We start from the raw sequence: 17,993 nt of genomic DNA, 5'->3' as shown, positions 1-17,993 counted from the left end.
TCTGCTGGTGTGGCTGTATTGATCTGGTGTCATACACCTGACCAATGTAGTAGCCGTGGCAGCAGAATTAGGTAAATACAGAACTAGGCATTTGAGGGAACTGTATTCAGCATAAATTTTCAAGAAATCAGAGTTATAGTATGCAATTAACAGCATAACGGACCTTTATCTCTTTTAGCAGCTCATTCTAAATGAGGCAGATTGCTTGGCAATGTTTAATAAAAAGTTCGATTATATACAGTGTGTAAAACAAGGACTTTAAATTAATCATATTCAGAAGTAATTTCTCTCAAGCACGTGTGGGTTGCTGGAAAAAGAGAGCATGTGTGAACTTGATAACTTAGAACATAATTACTGAGGTGAAAAGCATATTGTAAGTCATTTAAAATTTGTGAATGGCAGCTCTGTGGGAAGGTTCAATTGTAGCAAAATATAAATGTTGTTGAACTTGTTTTTATAACCACAGTGAAAGAAATTGCCCTGGTGAGAAAGTCTGCATAGCATACAGTTTGGAGCCTTCTTCTAACAGGAAAAGAAACCCCAGCAAAATACAGTTTGGTGAACAGAAGTCAACAGATTTGTCTTTTGGATGTTCTGATGTAGGAAAACATTTGAAGATGGGCTTTATGGGAGCTGGAATATATATCACACTCTAGCAACTTTGGTTGTGTCCTGTTGTTCTCTCCTGCTGCCATGATTTTCCAGAGATTCATCCTTGAAATCAGAACCAGCAGGCTGGAACTGCTGAGGACAGTAGCTTTCAGATAAGATGTTGGGTTTGGCATTGAAGCAGGGGGGATAGGCATGTATGCTCTGTGCCAGCTGTTGCAAAGATGGTAGCTTCTGGCAGATGTCAGAGTAGGCAACTGGAGATGGCCAAAACTGCTACAACCAGCCTGAGCAGAGCTCATAATAATGGTTGTATGGTGTGGCGTGCAAGAGGTCCCAGATAGTCTAGTGTCCTGTCTCTGAAAGTGGGTATGTGTGAAGATGGCAAGCACTGCCCTGAAATGTGCTCTTCTATCAATGCGCTTGAGTTTAACTGGATGCTTAAATCCATTCCATGGAAAATTAACCATGTTCTTATTTGATTGTGCTTGCATTGCCTTGTGCAGCTAAGGCTGGAAAGTCCAGGATTCTGGGTATCGTTTCACGGAGAACAACTTTCAGAAGGGTTTTACTTCTGGGCAGATAATTCTCATCTGTCTTGTACATTATTCCCATAGGTAATGATGTCAGTGAGAATTGTGGTAGACAGTATTTGGCTGTATGTCACTTTTGGGTCTAGCACAGGGAATTGTGTTGCCCAGGAAAAGCTACAGATACAATGTGAAGAAGAAAATGAGAATCTTAAATTCCTCCTAGCAAATAGTGAGAATATTATTACTGTGTTATGCAACATTTTAGTGTCTGTTAGATCTATTAGACAATGAATACATGTTCCTCTGGTGCATTGGTGGTCACACTGCCACTGAACTTTCTGAACCTAGAGTGTTTATAGTTTGATAAGCACAGTCTGTTATATGCTAATGGTATTATATCTGCTTATTTATGCAAGCAATTTTAAATGGAGCCTCTCACCATTGTACTTGAAGCTTTGTACAAAAATTAAAAACATAAATTACATAAGCTACCTGCAGTGGGTAGTGTAAACCAGGGCTCCTGATAAAAATGACTGCCAAAGCAGATAGTCAAGTTATTTGGAGTAAAACAAAGGACAGAGGAAGGGATGCAAGTCAGGAGAGGAGAACTCTGAGTCAGAAGCAAAATTAATTAATGGGTCTGTGTCCTGTGGTCTAGGTTCCAACAAAAGTTTGTTCCGGGCTAAAATGGATAATGAACTGGAAATACGGATCTAGTAAACTTAATCACATATTTTCCACACTTCTTGGGTAGATATTTCTTCCCTTTTTCTTACCCACTCTGCTCTAAATATTTGCTCATAGGTTTATCTGCTGACTTAGTAGCAATGCAGAGTGGTTATTAGCTTTTACTGGGTGCTGGTTGTGTAAAAGAGGGAAAAAAAATATCTGTGAGTGGTGAGCTACTGAGGAAAAGGAAAAAAACTCTTTGGTCTTCACATATGCAATTCATCTAGCTCTGTGGAGTGCACTGAGATGAGAGGCTCTGGAATAATTTTAAAATCCCACAGGCCTCCTATACTGTTATGCAGCTGCCATGGTTTTATTTTTATTGCTTGTATTTGTTTCCAGCCCCTGACCTGCTCTGTAAACCCAAGTTTGAGAGGAAATTCTGGTTGAGAAGTTTCATAGACATTTTCATAGTTTTTTGCTGCTAAGCTCCAGATTTTAGGACTTTTTGATCTTCCTGCTGTTCTCTCTCTCCTAGCTTCATTACATGGAATAAGATTGATCTCATGCTATGACTTTTCCAGGGGAGAGGGGAGAGTTACGCTTTACTAGAAAAAGAAATATGACTATTTGTCACTGCGTTTTCTGCAATCTTAAAGTTTTTTCTGTTTGTTTTATATCTAAAGTATGTTTTTTCTTAATTTATAGGCTGGATTAATTTTTGTGTGAATACTCTAACTCCTAACCCCACTGATTTCACTGTCAGCTGCATCACTTTGGGATCTATTTTCTGTTTAAAAACTACCATATGAACTCACTTGTGTCCTGATATCACCTATATAAAATAGATCTTGAAATCAGCCCTGCTGCTTCTGCAAAACTGCTGGAAAAGCAACAGCCCTTAGCTCCTAGACAGATGCCTGCCTTGAAAGCATTTGAAAGGGATGCTGTGGACTTCAGAATGGTATAATGACAGCAGGCTTTTCAAAATTATCCTACAAACATTGAATAAACTGCCAACCAAATGATAATATTCAAACAAACCCAAACCATACAGCAGAACTTAAGATTCCTACATCTTTGCCTCTGTGGCACTCTGGGCCTGTATCTCATGCCTGTGCAAAAAGACTTGGCGTCTGTCTGTTCAACAAGAGGAAAATTCCTTGCATTGACTGTGAAATGAAAACTGTGAGGTTGTGGGTGTTAAAGCTTACAGCTGGGATTTCTGTTCCCAAGAGCAAACCTGATGTGGTAGCTGTAAATACTGCTAACTCTTGCAATACTATTGGAAGTATTGCAGTATCTCCCATTTTGTTTTTTAAAGCTTCTGAATTGACAGTACTAGTGAAGAGTATTTGATGCTATTTAAGGTATATTGTTCCATGAGCTATTAGAAGAAATGAAGCTTGAATGGCCAAAGGCTGCAGTAATCTATATTCTCCCCTTGTCTCTTTGAGTAGAAATCCTGTCTCTGTCCCAAGTCCTGTAACACCAGGCCTGAGCAAGAGGCAAAAAGTGTTTGGGCTAGTTGAGAGCTGTGCACATGCCTGTTGGTAGGCTTGAATGGGCATTTTGCTTGCCTGACTGGTACATGTGTATGGACTGGCTGCTGACAGATGATATGCATCGTAGCAGGAGCCTGCCTGCTTTTTTCCTCACTGGAGGTACTGATTTGGGTCTCTTTCAGCTGCAGCTGATCACCCCAGCAATGGATTTTTTTGTGCCAGTTTAGTATCTCTGAGACATCTTCCCACTAATCACACTGATTTGAAATTTAACGGCAACCTGATGTGTTTAAGATAAGGTTGTTACCAGAGGTTGTGTGATAGCATAAGGTTGCTTTCCAACAAACAAACAAACAAGCTAAAGTTATCACAGAACTTTATAAATCCCCTGTGAGATTGCACCAACAGGATAGAGAAGTTACTGATAGAGAGCTGAGATAAGATAATAAGAGGGAAGAGAATGCCTGAAGTAGAAAAACATGAAGTAGCTTCTATGTGTGTGTCTCTGGAAGTCCCACAAAATGTTTTCCTGAGCAGTTCTTTCTGCCTAATTGGGTTTGAACCTTCATTTTTCTCCAAGCACTAGCCTGGAGTGCTATTTTCTCCAATGGCATTAACCGTTTATTGAGAAAACCAATCCCTAAAATATTGCTTTGATCCAAGGAATATTAGTTATATAGAGATGTAAAACAACTTCAAAGTGGGGAAGAGGATAGATGCATGCTTTCTCTCTCTGTCTCTCTCACTGGTTGCCCTAGAGTGTGTGATACTGGAGTTTACACGAGCTTCATGGTCTGAATCTTCTAGAGAAGGTAGTTAAAAGTTGGTCTCTTGCATACAAAACACTGTGGTTTCATTCTATAATGGAGTTTCAGCTATTCTGGGATTTCCTTTTGCCTCTCCTAAAGTGTTTGGTTTTATCCTCTGTCAAAGATGAATAACAAAATCACAAACACTTGAAAGTTCAAGAGAGCTTGTTCTCCCCAAACCCTTTCCTGCTTAGCATTAGGTTTTGTAGAAAAACAGGAAAAATTACCTGGAAAGTTGTTGTACGAAGACAGATTATACCACGTGGAAGACCTCCTCTATGTCTGTTGCAGTGTCAGGGTTGGTCTGCTTTATGTCTAAGTTGCTAGAATTGATCTGCTTCCAGGCACAGGAAGATGTGCACTGTTGTGCCAGTAAAATACTGAAACCCAAAAACATAACTAGTATATAAAGGTGGTTTTAATAGTGGATACTTACATTGATATTGTGTCTGGATTTTTATCCAGTAAGAATCAATAAAAAATTGTCTGCATTTTTGTTGCTAATTTTGAATTTAATTATATATAAGCATCTCAAGCTGATTGCACACTACAAATGTCTTGCAACTTGGACTACAAATGATTGGACTGTAGTAATTGCGCTGCTTGCTTTAGTTGATAATAAGTACAAATTTGTATATTTAAATTATGAATTATCCACATTCTTAAAGAGAAAAGCTCACTTCTATTTTTATAGTCTGTGTTCTGCATGTACGAACCTGGAGAGACTCAACTGCTGTAAAAGTGTCCTCCAATTTCTTTTGATAACCTGTATTCAATTTTCAGACAGTATTTCTTTATGTGCTCACTGTAGCTTGGGCATGCTGCAAGAGGAGGGGTGGGCTGTTTTTGTTCAACTGTTGTGAGCATTAAATATGTACCTATATTCTTTTCCTCTGTTCTCCCAGTTTTTCACAAGCTCCATGGACCCAGAAGGGTTTTCTTTATGCAGGAGAGCTGAAGGAGAAGAACTATTATGAATTATAATGATTAATCTTCCTTTGAAAATGAAAATGGCTTATTAGTATAAACAAGAAAGAAAATAACACCATATGACAAATGGGTACACACTATATGCATTATCTGAAAGTATTTTTCACTTTTTTGTTTCTGTACAATATTTGAGTTGATTTGAGAAATGAAGAAGACGGGGAAAATTTAGCCATGTGGAACAGTGCTGAAGTGTTAATGATAACTGGAAACTTGCTACTATCTGATGCCTCCTGAAGCCAGGCAGTTCTTCTCAGGAGGTTTTCTCGGAGTGGCAAGCCTCCAAGAGGGCATTGTGATGGTGGGAGTGGAGAATCCTCATTTTTCAAAGAGTATTTTGCAGAGTAACAGGAAGACAATTCCATCAAAAGCAAGCAAATGCTGTTTCTTCTTTCTGCTCACAGAATTTGAAAGCCGGTGGGAGGAAACCCTCTGATTCTCCAGGAATTGTTGCCAATTTGCTACTGAATCTCATAGAGTTTTGGTGTTGTTGTGGCTTGGGTTTCAGTGACAGAAACTATTTTAAAACCTCCATCACCAAAATCTCTGCCTTGCTGTACTCATTGAATGCACATATGGTAGAGGACTGACAGTCCTTGAATCAAATACCTTCACATTCCCCTAGCACTCAACATTTTTAAGGTAGAGAGTGATAGAGGAGGGGAAATACTGGTAGTTTTTTTTTTTCCCCCTAGTTTGCAGGCAGGCAACTGTGGTACAGGAAAATGGAATGACTTGCCCAAGATCACTCAAGAAATGAGTTTATGAGGTAGAGGTGCAGATCTCCTGAGTCCCACTCAGTAACTGAATCTCTGTTGTTTTGCCTTGTACAGCGTTTGTACATACACAAAAATAATTCTCTTTAGTCAACAACACAGTTGCTGTACAGTGATGTTTGGACTATTCTCCCCCTGCCCCTCCAGCCTTTTTTTTGATTTTCCTGTATCCAGCTGGGATGGTTGGCGGAAGTTTCCAGTGATCACGGGAGAGAGTGTGTCTTCCTTATCCTCTCTCCCTTGTAGTTCCTGGCCATTTCCCACCCTTCCCATACTGTGACCTGTTGGTATTTTCTTACAGTTGCCAATTTTACCTGTTCACCCCATTGCTTGGGCAGCAGCAGCAGTGGAAATCCCACATTTTGGCATTGCCTTCCTGGAGGCTACTGGGTTCTGTCGTTGCATTACACCTGCTTCGTGTATGTGTGTATGTATATATACATATGCGTACATATGTGTCTGAATGTCCATATATAGATATGCATAGAAATTACCAGGGAACTCATACATATTGGTACTTATTTGGTACTTCTAATCAACAGTCATTTTAGCTGATGTTATTACTAGGTAGTTGCGCTAAGTAATTAAAATGCTTGGATGACGCTGTATTCATATCACTTAAAATGTAAGTGCTACAGCGAAGACTTAGTTTGTATCTTCAAGCCATGTCATTCCTGAGGGAGAAAGAATTGTGAGGTGAGTAAAGCCTAGGCTGTCCGTTCTTCTGGGGGTGTGGGGAAGCTAAACGTCCTGGCCCATATTTGACTTCTTCCCCTAAATCTAGAAGGATTTAATACTTGAAAAGAAACATTGTTTGGATCAGTGGAAAGGGTTTAACTTTGACCGTTTGTTGAGATCTTGAAAGAGAACACAAAGATCATAATTTTTCAGTCATGAAAGTCAGTGTTCCCCACTGTCTCCCCAGACATAATTTGACCTTGCGCAGTGATATGACAGATGAAAAGAAATAATCTCTCAACCTCCCTGGCTCTGTTGCCCATAGATCTGGCAGCAAACCTGTCTGTTATTTGTTGATTTTTGTGTGTGCCTTTGTGAGCTTCCAGTGTACCTGTGCTTACCTACCATCATACCTACCTACCTGAGACTTGAAAGAAATTAATATAAAAGCTTGTGCTTTTGCATCAGAACATTTAAAAATCAAATTCAGTTGATACAGTTAAATGATGGGGTATGTGCTGAAATGGAATTCATTTTTATCAAATGCAGAGGTTGGGAAATTCAGGGTTTTTTTGTGCGATGATCCAACATGCTTGGAAGTAAACTGCTAAAAGACTTATTTAAAAAGTTTGGTGGTCCCATCATCTTGGTACTATTCCTTTCCTAGCTGCTCTATTTAGTTGGCAAATTTTAACTATCTGAAATTACAATTGATGTCTAAGGTAGACAGGATAAATCACTTTTTAGGGATGACCAGCCTAGTTTCTTAGACGACTAAACTTAGGTGAATTGAATCCACTCCCAGAATGTAAAGAGGATCATTTACTGGTTGCATTCTAATGCTGTAATCACATTTATTGCAGGGAATATACATTTTATTTAATGCCTAGTACAGAATCTGGTGACTTTTTAATTATGCAGAGCTTCAGTGCGAAAGCAGGATGGTGGGGAGAAAGACGATGATGTGAAAGGAATTTTTTTTTCTGGTGACAGGCAGAAATGATTAAACCAAGATCACTATTGGCAGCTGTTATTACCACTATCATTCTAAAAGTAGCAGAAATAGTCATATTACCATACTGTAGAAACCTGAGTGGAGTAGTGCGTTACGCAGAACAGTCTATGTCTGGGAAAAGCAGGAATATACCATAGTGTCTTCAGTATGAAGCCTGTGTTGGTCAGAGACAGTCATCCCAGCACCATTCCTTCTGGTCAGGGACCAAAGGTAGCTGATTCTTTTCAGCGAATGAAAAAGGTAAGAATTTAGTTGGTTGGGATTAGTATTTTTTCATGGAGGATAAAAGGGATAAAGCAGTGCTGTTCTATGTGGCTGTATTCCCCCCTCCCCTCCACCATGGGGTGGCAAGTTTAAGATCCCTGGGTCAGTGTAAACTACTATGGTATGCGTGACTGGAGACATACAGCGCCCTTTACAAATGACAAGATTGGCCCAATATTTTAGATTCCAACCTTTCAAAAAAAAAAAAAAAAAAAAAAAAAAGGCATTTTTCTCATCCCAAAACAGGCCTAGCAGGGAAGGTGTAATGCTAGAATTTTGTTGCGCTTCACAGACCTGCTTAAAACTAGCTTTCGCAGAGGGTGTGAAGTAACAGTTACTAAGAGACAATATGATCCTTAGTGTAGACCTGAGATTTTAAGTAGCTAGAAAAATCTGACATTACCGTCTATTTCTGCCGCATAAGTGAAAATGAGAAGTGCTCTTAAAGTGCAGAAGTCTGTGCATTCTTTTTGTCTCTGCTGCTGTGCCTTTAGGGGAGACCAGGTGATGATAGGGGCAGTCCTACGTGTTTTACAACCCTGTTTTTTGACTTCGTCTGAATTTACAAATTTTGTGAACAAATCAAAATCATTGAGGAAACATATATAAAATAAAAAATTATTTGAGTGTATATTGGCAAAATCTTGTTTCATGTAATCAGACTAGATGGTAAAAACAATCGGATGGAGTTCTTTAATATATAGTTCAGTGCAGATGTAGAGCTTTCCCACATGTTAAAATTGTGGAGAGAATTTAAGATGCATTAAAATGTATTCTTTCCTTGAGGGAATATACTAAAAGACTCTTTAATGGTATTCTAAGATGAGAATAAGGGTTGTTGTCTTGCTGTTGATCTATAGCTGCATAAGCCATGAAATGGTAAAACTTGTGCCCCAGCTCTTGACAGTGTAAGCTGGACTGTAGGGCTCAAAATTAAACCAAGAGGAGAGCAGAAGTCTGTCTTCTCCCTTATTCTTATCTTCGTAAATGCTTTCCTCACTGCAAGTCTAAGCAAGCTGCTGGGAGAAACAGAAGAGACAACCTCATCTCTGCTAGGGCTTTAAACAGGGTTCTTACGGCTACAGCTGGACCCATGTTAATAAAACAGGGAAAGCTTCAGTTGAATCTTTCATTAGCACAGGACAGTCTTCTTGCCAGAAGTTTGATATATGTAATGAATCATTTTTTCTGCCTATACTTGGGTCTATTTAAAAAGAAGATAGTGAAGTTTACTTTTTGAGAAGTCTAGGCAGGGAACTTACAGAGAGAATATTTTTTTTCTCACATAAGAAAACTTATTAAAACAAAATTTTTAGGCAAGTGAGTGTGAAGAAGTTTGAACTACAGTGGTGAAATGTAGGACAGGAAATGTTGCAAGGAGTTAAACAGTTGTCCAGTATTCTGCCTTAGTGTCAGACATGTTCATATATATGAAAACAAACTTCCCTCATTTAAACTTTGCTGTTTCTGCTCGCAGAGTTAAACTCAACCATGAGAGAGCCACTAATGCATCAGATGCATCATTAGTACTTTTAATACATCTTCAAATGTTGCAAAGCAGGAATGTGCTTTAGTGAACAGTAAGCACTGGGGAGGGAAGGGGCTGTGATCTTCTCATTAGCACCTTTGTATGTGATGTTCTCCTGATTGTTAAATGTAGTAAAAGCAGAGTGGCTGTACGGTTCCCCCATCCGCTCTGTACCTGCATCCAGCCTTTGGTGTGCTCCATGAGTATTGATGGTAATCTGCGAGTGAGAGTATTCAAACGATAGTCTTAGGGTATGTCTGAAGTCAAGTCACAAAACAGAAATGTGGTACTACAGGTAATACAGTCAACTCAGCAGTACAAATGAAATTCAACATATTTTAATTCAGCACACACAAACTTCAGTAAGTTATTGAAATTTAATTCTGTTAGACTAAAATCTCAAAACCTAATTAACTAGTGTGATGTGCTATTAAAATACTGGCTCATTATGTTCTTAAATGAGGTTTCCTTACTGAAGCACCCTTGCTTTTTATAGTTTGCTATTTGAAACTTCTGAGTACTCTGTTTCTTCAGGTCTTGTTGCGACATTTGGGGAGAATTGTGTTAAGCCTTGCCTTAAATGCAGCATAAGATACTCCATTGGTTATAATTTTTATTGCTAGTGAATCTTAAAAATTTGCAGTTCGTAGATCTCAGTGTATGTAACTTTTTGTAATATTCCAGGTAATAAAAATCCGCTGTGAGATGCTGATTGGCAAAGCTGAAACATTAGTTATATTAGGTGCTGGAGAGCCAGTCCTAGGGTTGGAATTAGACTTCTTGTTAACAGGCCCAGTTACATGATGGTAGGTAGCTCTTTTAACTTCTTGGAATCTGTTTCTCTGTATGTAAAATATGGAGATAATATCTCATTGAGTTATGTATATGTTCTGAGGCTTAATGGAAGGATACTTTTCATCATTATATGGAATGGAAAAACAGTAATATCTATGGTTATTTGAATGGAAAAATAATATATTGGAACAAATAATTTTAGGGAAAAGATTGGCAATATATACAGCCAAACTTTATCATGATCAGTGTTACAGACTGAGTGCATCTTGTATTTTTGGACAGTTCAAGACCAAGGGTACAGCACAACATTGCCTTTTCTTAGAATATATATCTTGTGCTTATACAAGTGCCACAGACTCATTTTGGTAGTTGCCTGTGAAATAACACTGCTAAAATTCTGCAAGGTTTATACACAAGTGCAGTTAACAAGACCTAGGGCATTGTATGTATTCAAAATTGTGCTCTAAGTCATTGGAAAGTGTGATTTAGATAAATCGTTGCCAAACATCATATGTGCTATTCAGTTTAACCTCTGTATCGATGTTTCTGTTGTTCTTGCCTGAAGTCTTGCGGGGGAGGGTGGGGGGTCCACAATCACTAATGCTTTTGTCTTCATGACAGCCCTTCCAAAATACTTGCTTGTAGGGATTAAAATAGAGTGGTGACAAAATGAGGCATCCAAAAAACGCAGGGAAATAACCAGTGTTTTCTGAGTTCCTGGTTTCCAACTGTTCTAACTCTTGGACCTTTGTCTTCTCACTTTGTCCTTAAACTTAAGTCCTTAAGACCACAAACTTTGGCTGAGTTTATAGATGCTTTTACTTACCTTAGTTTAATTCAACCTTTTAAATAACTGGATTTAAATCTGTGTGCCTTTGAGTATGGACAAGCTATACCAAGCGTATTAGAGTTGCTCTCCCCCCACCCATCTGTGAAATTTTGGTCTCCTTTCTGTCACAAAAGAAGATGGGAACTTGCTGCTTCTCCCCTGTATCTATGTAAGTTCACTGACCTTGAAGAGTTACCCTAGTTTACCATGATGCTGATTGAGAGGATCAGTCTTGTTGCTTGTGCCCCTGAAACGTGCTGTATTTTGTTTTATAGCTGCAAAGAGGAGAAAGACAGTCTAGCATGGCCTTTTTTCTTTTCTTTCGGTCATTTTTTTCCCCTGATGTGGAAGGAGAGGGTACACAGCTGGGAGCTGCCTGTGAAAACCTTGGGTTGTGACTTGCAATAGAAATTAATAATTGACAGCCACACCGCAAAGAACAGTGGCTTCTTTTCTGAGCTAATTTACATTGTCCCTGTGACCTGGGTGCTTTGGTCTTGGCAATGAGGTGCAGTCAGGATTTTTCCACCTTGTTTTGTGAAAAGTTACTTAACAGTCTCTTATACCTTGGCTTCAATTCGTTTTAGTCCACTGCCTGGATATACTTTTTTCCTCCTCCATGTTCTTTCCCCTTGAAGGGTTAAGTGAGGCAGCTTGCACTGATAATTTTTAAATAATTTAAATCTGATTGCACACATTGTGAAAAATGATGGGTTTTAAATTACACACATTTGGAACTAATTTCTCCAACACACAGATGGCTTGGATAGGCAAAAAGAAAAAGTGAACCTAATAATGTATTGAGGAGGAAAATATATACAGTATGATTCTGACTTTTATGTAACTTAGTGGGGGCCTTCAAATGTGTCACTTAGTGCTGTCAGGCTTTGTACAGTTCAAAAGTTTTCATTCTCCTAGGATGGAATTAGCCAGCCCAAGTAACTTTACGAGTTAGCTTAACATCTGTGCTGAGAGATATACGAAAGATGCAATCCTTAAAAAATTAAAGGGTAGCAGCATTATTAATACAAATCAACATGATTCCATGGAAGGCACCTCATTTGCTTGAGATCATTTTCTGAGTTTAGTTGTTGGAGATAACTGCCTAGCAGAAGCCTGCTCTGTCAAGAGTTGACTTAGCACTGCATAGTATTTTCATGTTTTAATCTATGTTTAAAAAGGCATTGCACCCAGGGATGAAGAGCAGATTTTCCTCTTACAGAAGAAAGGTCTGTAATTTGGAATGCAGTGACTCAAAAAGGTTTGAGATGCATGAAGATAACTGACATGTGCAGCACTTCTGCTGCTAGCACATAAAAGCAGGGGGATATTATTCAAAAGGGCTGAAAAATAATTGCTCAGCCAGTAGAGGTAAACTGGCAGATGCGTACACCAGAAACAAAGAATACAGGTAAAAAGCATAGCCTGCATTTTTGTTTTTTCATTTTCAGTGTCTGCAGTTAAATCAAAGAAAGTTGCATTTACAGGATATGAGACAGACTGAGATGTAAAGGAATTGTGGCCTGGGCTTGAATATACTAAAACTTTTATGAACAGTGGAGAAGATATTCCCACAGAACGCACACGTTTTGTAAAACCTGTTTTCTAAGATGTGGGCACACTTGGAGACTCTGACATATGTTATGTGCTGTTTGCTTTTACTAATAGTTCCCACTGAAATCGATCAAAATGCTTATGGAGCAAGATAATACTCACTTTAAGTTAGGGTGCCCTAACCCAAACCAATACAAATATTTGATGAAACAGTGGAATGTGCTGAGCATGTCTGTAAGTTTACTGAAAAGGTCAAAGCCTCAGATCACCTACTTAAGCCATGTATGCCCCCACCCTCTGCCAGCAACAGATACTGTTTTTTATAATTACTTTTTTTCTGGTTTCTTTCTTCTAATTACAAAATGGAGTGTATGTGGAAATATATCACAGTGCATAAATTCACTCCTCTGAAATGAGTTAATGGTGTTTTCACATCAGTAACAAAAAAAATCTTTTATGCCAGAAAAGATGCTCTGTATTTGTTGCTGAAGATTAATGTATTCTGAAAGTCTAGGAAGGCTTCTAGATTTAGTAAGGGCATCTGCAGATGGCTGTTGACAAGGGAAAAAGAAATTGGTGATCACCAAATTTTCTTAATGCCTTAGAGATCATCACAACTTTCTCTTTTCTGACTCGATGTACATTTGTGAGACCTGAGGCTCAGCCTGATTTGCTTTTCAATAGAGAAGAAATAAAACAGTAGAAAAATGCCATCTTGAACCCTCAAGATGCCCTCAAATCATTATTTAAGACCTCAAGAGCACCATAGCTCTTCCTCTTGAGTGAAAGATGGCAGATTAGCACAATCCATTCTTAGGAAACAGTTTTCCTCTTAACCAGCTGTGAGCAGTAGGATTTCCTCTTGTTTATTTCTGACCAAATTGCTGAAAGTCTTTTGGTCTTTTGAGGGCTTAATGGAATCAGTCAAGACAAAAGGGGACAGGGGCTAGGAAAGGGGAATAAATCCTTTTTGAATTTCAGTCCTATGAATTTCAGTCCAATTTCACTGTCTTTGGGCAGAAAGATAAGAGCACTCAGAAGTGACCATCTTTTCAAATGAGGACAGTCCAGATTCATGAAAATCTTCCCCTTTTCCAATGAGGTCTACTTACATGAGACAGAGTTTGTACCTCCCAGCTGATGTGGCATTCAATTTAGACGAGGGGAAAATCTCAGTGTAGCAATTTTTCTTTTCCTGTTGCATCAGGAGCTGTAATTAGTGTCTTTTGACACCTTAGGAGGACTCCCATGACTTTGATTGGAATTAAAACCAACTTTCAAAGATGATACAGACATGTTTGCTCAGGATGGCACAGGACTTCCATCTCAGAAGAATTTTTAGTTCTTCATTTGGGAATAGTGATTTTGAAATTCATGTTCAGTCGCAACCAGTATATGTGCAATTCATTGTCTAAGTAATAAACAGAAGATCAAAGGACCTTTGAAATATGAAGAACCGATTTTATATCTTGCTTTTATCAGTAAAATTACATTTTATTTGTATGTACGGCTGCTTATCTATTTACAGTAACATCATCATTTGTTTAGTGCAAGCAACGGATATATCTCCATTTTGATGGAACACTGAAGCCCCATTGCCAATAATTGGAATATTAGAAGTTGGAAAGTTTTCCTCAATTTTTGAGCTGGAAGTAGGAGTTTGGAGTGATAGGTAGCTTTTTTTTTTTTTTTTTTTTTTGAGGCAGTTGATTCTTGCACACCTACAGTGGATGTCAAGGCACTTTGCTCACTTTTCACCATGATCCAAATGGGAATTTAGAGCCTTTATTAATTTGGGGTTTCATACAAGTCCCCTGAAGTCAATGGTATGGACTGCAGTGATTTTTGGATCTGGTACTTGGACAGAAATCAGTGCCACCATTCCTAGTGATTTAATGGATGTTGCCTTAGATGTACTTACAGGGGTGCAATCCTTTTGCAAAGAGGGAGGGAATTATACACATATATCCTCCTTGACCTCCTCTTAACTTTTACCTTAATTTTCAAGCTGCAAAACATTGTTAATGTTCTGAGAGATTTTTACATATTGAGCACTTAAAGAACACATCTTCTGAGGTTTTATCTATTTGAAATCGATGTATCTTGTCTAGTTTTTGTCACTTGCTGGAATTTAATTACCTACAAGCAAGTCAAATTGATCACACAATATAAGAGCCTTACAGCTTTGAAGAGAAATGACTGAGCCTTTAGATTTGACTAGGATAGCTATCGATGCTGGTGGCAAAATATAATTAATACAATTTATTAATGTTTTTGATTGGGAAGCACTACTTTTTAATAACATTTAAAGGACTTTATACAGCTGTAGGTTAGAATTAAAATCTGTCATAAGAATGAAAATCATTGTTAGTGGTTGGGTTTTTTTGATTTTCCATCCCAGGTGTTTTCAGTTTTCAAATGTACTTGTTCACATCTATATCTTCCTTATATTTTGGATGTAAAGAATACAGTCTTACAGTTTGATCTTTTTCAAGTTTCTTGATTATTGCTGTTTTTTTTAAACTTGGGTTAAAAATAGAGCAAAGAAATCTTTAAATATGCGCCTAGGTAAAGGAGGCTAGATGAGCTGTTCTTGCACACAAGAAGTATAGAACTTGTGTACAGTGCCTGCATTTAACTGGTGGTAGCTTCACATGAAATTTCTAGATGCCAGTAAAAATCCTTCAGCTGACTAGAAAAAAAATATAGCTGTAGTCCCTAAGAAGACACTTCCCTGCTCCTCATCTCATATTTCTCTAGACGTAATTTGAAAAAGAAGCCTGTGTAGGGTAAAAACTGAACATACCCAAAGGGGAGAGAGAATAAAGGGCATCTAAAATGCAAGTGCAGCAAAATGAAGAATATTCCATAGGGAAGCAGGATCTAAAGAAGGAAGGAGAACTGGTCAGGTAACAGATGTTTTCCCTCAATGATAATGATGGAACAGACACTAGAGGGGGGAGGGAAAAAAATCTAATGAACAGCAAAATTTCTTTTTCTTTTTCCTTCCACTCCCAATGTCAGAGCAATATAAGTGTGACAAGAACTGTCATCTTATTTGATATCTAAAACAGCTAATCTCAAATTTCCATATAGGAAGAGAGGAAATGTTCCCGTTAATCAGAAGACTAGAGGAATCAAGGGAAGCTTCAGTATAGCCAGTATTGCAGCATTTAATTGAACCTCCTTCAAAGGGAGCGTTGCATGGGCCCAGCATTGATAGTTTTTTCCTTTGTGTCGTTGCAAGCAAGAATACAAGGAGTGGAGTGGTTTACTCTCTAGAATACTCGCTAAAGTAGGATATAGGTGACATATCATTAGAGATTTATCTATATATTTGTGTAGTGCAAGCTAGATATAAATTTAATGTACCTCAGGTACTTGGCTAGTTATGTGCTTGTTCACAGGTTTTCCTTGCAGAGGTTACCTTACTTAATGCAGTTCCTACCTAAGGTCAGGCTTTGCACTGACTTGCAGGGGAACTGGGTAAATCCATTCGACATGGAGTAACAGACTGACCTTTGGCTGGTAGAGAGGTTTTTCAGAAGCCTGCTCCCAACACATTAGACAGTTTCTGTGTGCTAAATACATTGTTTCCGGTATTTAAAAAATAAGTAGATTATCAGAATATAAAGTTATTACTGAGTTAGACATATATCCCTGGCTGCATACATCTTTTTTGTTTTTTGTGTCCTCCTTTTTATAGCAGCAACTAGGTAACGCAGCAGTAAGCTGGGAGACAAATTTGCCCTTTGACACAGAGCTCCTGTAGGTTAGAAGCTGCTGGGAGCCATATGCATCTGAAGTTAAAATGTGTTTCTTTACGCTGTTTTAATGTAGGCTGTGATCCTGCAATTGTTTATACAGTAAAAATTCCCATCAACATCAACAGCAGCATGAGGATCAACAGTGGCAATTTTCTCTTAGTAGGGCTTCCAACCAAGAGGTTGCCTGCTGCTTATAGCTATTGCAGGATGCAGCCTCACGCTGCTCATGGGACTGAACAGCTGCGATCGCATTACATCCACCCAGCACTCTTTTCACTGACTGCCTATAAAATGACAATGGATCAATTTTAAACTGACCCCGTTGACTTTTAAAGCCCTTAGCGTAGAAGGAACTGGTTTTATGTAAGCCTACTCCAAGAGTCTGATGCTTGAGTCCTCCGAGTTGTCCAGTTAGAGGTTGTCAGTTGGCAGAGATTCTGTTGGTGTAGCCCCAAAGGTTTTGTAACTTGTTTCCTCTCAAACATGTTTGGTTTTTTTCTCTCTTTCCAACTTTTTAAAAAAGCTGTGGGATCCCACTTTTTCATACAGCCTTCTGCCCCCTCTCCTCTGCCTCACAGAAGTGTGTCCGTTTTCTGTTGCTCTTCCATGCAGCAGCACCAATGTTCTCTCTCCCTACAACATTTCATAATGATATTTTGTTGTTTCTCTTTTAAAGTATGGAGCAGTAGAGTAATTCAAGTTGGAAAGGGCCTCTGGAGGCCATCAGGTCTCAAAGCCAGACTAGCTTCAAAGCTAGATCAGATTGCTCAGAGCTGTGTCCAGTCAAGTGCTGAGTATCTCCAGGGATGGAGATTCCACATCTTCTCTGGGCTGTTCCCAGTGGTGACCACCCTCATGGTGAACGCTTTTTTCCTTATGTCAGATCAGGATTTTCCTTGCTGGAACTGTGTTGTCTCTTAGTCTTCTACTGTATACCTCTGAGAAGAGTCTGTCTCTGTCTTATCTATAACTCCCCCCTCTTTGATAATTGAAGATAGCAATGAGGCCTCCCTGAAGTTTCCTCCAGGCTGAGCAAACACCATTCCCTCAGCCTCTGCTTTCAGGGCATGTGCTCCAGCCACATGACCATTTTAGTAACCCTCTACTGAACTTGTTCCAGTTTGCTGATCTCTCTTAACTGAGGGACCAAAACCGGACACAGTATTCCAGACAGAATTTGAGTGCCAGGGAGACAGGAATAATCAGTTGACCTGCTGTCCATTCTTTTCTTTATTACTGCCCAGGATGTGGTTTGGCCTTCACTGCCACACAGGTGCACTGCTGACCCATAGTCAGCTTGTCCACCAGCACTCCCAGGTCCTTTTCTGCAAAGCTGCTGCCTAGTTGGTCTGTCCTCAGCCTGTCTTGATGCACAGCATTATTTTGTCTCAGGTGCAGGATGTTGTTGTCTCTGCATTTTGTGAGGTTTGTCAGCTTGTTCCCCCACCCTGTCCAGGTCCCTTTGAATGGCAGCTCTGCCTTTCGGCATATCAACCAGTCCTCCTCATTTGGTGTTGTCCATGAGCTTGCTGAGGGTGTGTCCCATCCCGTTGTCCAGATTGCTGATGAATATGTTAAGCAGTATCATCCCAGTATATTACTTCACGTTTCGAAGTATTTCCTTAGAGCTGGGAGCAACTTGGTAGGAGGAAAATAGTTTGTATGTAGTAGTAGG

The 17,993-nt window shown here is 39.1% G+C and overlaps 1 protein-coding gene across 6 annotated transcripts in view; it reads left to right on the top strand.

Moving 5' to 3' along the window:
* MOCOS (molybdenum cofactor sulfurase) overlaps positions 1–17,993 on the top strand; it is a 373,228-nt gene that overhangs the window by 191,140 nt on the left and 164,095 nt on the right. The gene's annotated exons all lie outside the window — the stretch shown is intronic.

The sequence above is a fragment of the Dromaius novaehollandiae genome, chromosome 2, assembly GCF_036370855.1.
Source record: "Dromaius novaehollandiae isolate bDroNov1 chromosome 2, bDroNov1.hap1, whole genome shotgun sequence".
Lineage (NCBI taxonomy): Eukaryota > Metazoa > Chordata > Aves > Casuariiformes > Dromaiidae > Dromaius > Dromaius novaehollandiae.
The sequence above is the reverse complement of the archived record's forward strand: the minus strand, read 5'-3'. Positions and strand labels throughout refer to the sequence as shown.